The sequence below is a fragment of the Pygoscelis adeliae genome, unplaced genomic scaffold (genome assembly GCF_000699105.1).
Source record: "Pygoscelis adeliae isolate BGI_AS28 unplaced genomic scaffold, ASM69910v1 Scaffold197, whole genome shotgun sequence".
Lineage (NCBI taxonomy): Eukaryota > Metazoa > Chordata > Aves > Sphenisciformes > Spheniscidae > Pygoscelis > Pygoscelis adeliae.
In genome coordinates, this window is record NW_008825105.1 from 1,430,517 (window position 1) to 1,431,751 (window position 1,235).

Genomic DNA, 1,235 nt, shown 5'->3' on the forward strand with positions numbered 1-1,235 from the left:
CCCCATGGGGCTGCTGCCAGCTCCCGAGATGCACCCGGCAGGCGGCTGTAACTCCCGGCCCCGGACACCTCCTGGTGCTTGGAGCAGCCTAGCAGTGATGCCCTCCCAGGGGACTGAGCCCTCCCACTCAGGGGACACCTCCCCACCAGCTCCGTTGCATCCCAGCCAGGAGGAAGCAGCAGGATGAATCCCATTCCCCCCCCACGCATCCCCCTTTCTGCTACGACTACACCCCGCGGCTGCAGGGAGGGGATGCGCTGGCAGAGCAGCCCAGGCGTCCCCACCCAGCTGTGACGGGGCAGCAGGATCCTGGGATATCCAGGCCCGACGGCCTCCCCCAGCCCAACCCATGCGGGAACGCTTCCCGCCCAGCGTCTCCGACAGGACGGATGGAAAATATGGCTAAACACTGCGGCTTGACTCATGCCGGCGCCAGGGAAGCATGGTGTGCGCCGCAGGCAGGCACGCCGGGCACACACGTGCTCCAGCACGAGGATGCAGGATGCTGCCACAGGACAGGGGAGGTTGCACATGTGGCTCCTCCAAAGCCCATGTCCCACCCATGGACAGGTCCCTAGAGCTGCCCCCCACCCTCCTGGGGCGACTGGGGAGGAGGGGGGATTTCAATTTATCTGTGCTGACACAGGGAGGGTTGCAAAGAGCAGAAGCCATGCGCACATACTCCAGGCACACGCTGCAGGTCCAGGCTGCCAGCAAATCCCTCCTGGTCAGGGCCACTGCAGGGCCTGGGGGTGGGGGGGGGACACCATTAGTGCAGGAGTGGATTAGAAATTTTGGATGGAGGCCACAAGTGACAGCAGGAGAACAAAACCCCTGTGCAGTCACTGGTCCCTGATTAGAGGAGAGGCACTGCAGCCCAGGAAAGCTGCTTTTGGGTAGCAAAGCCTTCAGGCAAGGAGCCCCCGGAGCAGGCTCCTTGCCCCAGCTCGGGAAGGAGGCAGCAGCCCCGGGAGCCGCTACTGCCAGCGGGTGAGTCAAGGTGGTGGTTGCTGACACTCGTCGCCCAGGGGAGACCGGGAAGGGAGATGCTCTAATCAGTGACTCATCGAAGCTTCGCCGCCACCGCCCCGCTCCCCTTCCCACCCTGCCCGACCCGCCTCAGGGACGGGACTGATGGAGGAGGTGGAAAGCCAGCACCCAGCAGCGAGCCACCCCATCACCAAGCCCCTTTAGGGGGAGCCCTAAGGGGTTGGGGTCCACCGACCCCTTTTAGG

At 64.6% G+C, this 1,235-nt stretch overlaps 1 protein-coding gene across 5 annotated transcripts in view; it reads right to left on the minus strand.

Moving 5' to 3' along the window:
• The window catches only part of ATP2B4 (ATPase, Ca++ transporting, plasma membrane 4), a 29,690-nt gene that overhangs the window by 25,344 nt on the left and 3,111 nt on the right, over positions 1-1,235 (minus strand). The window lies entirely within an intron of this gene.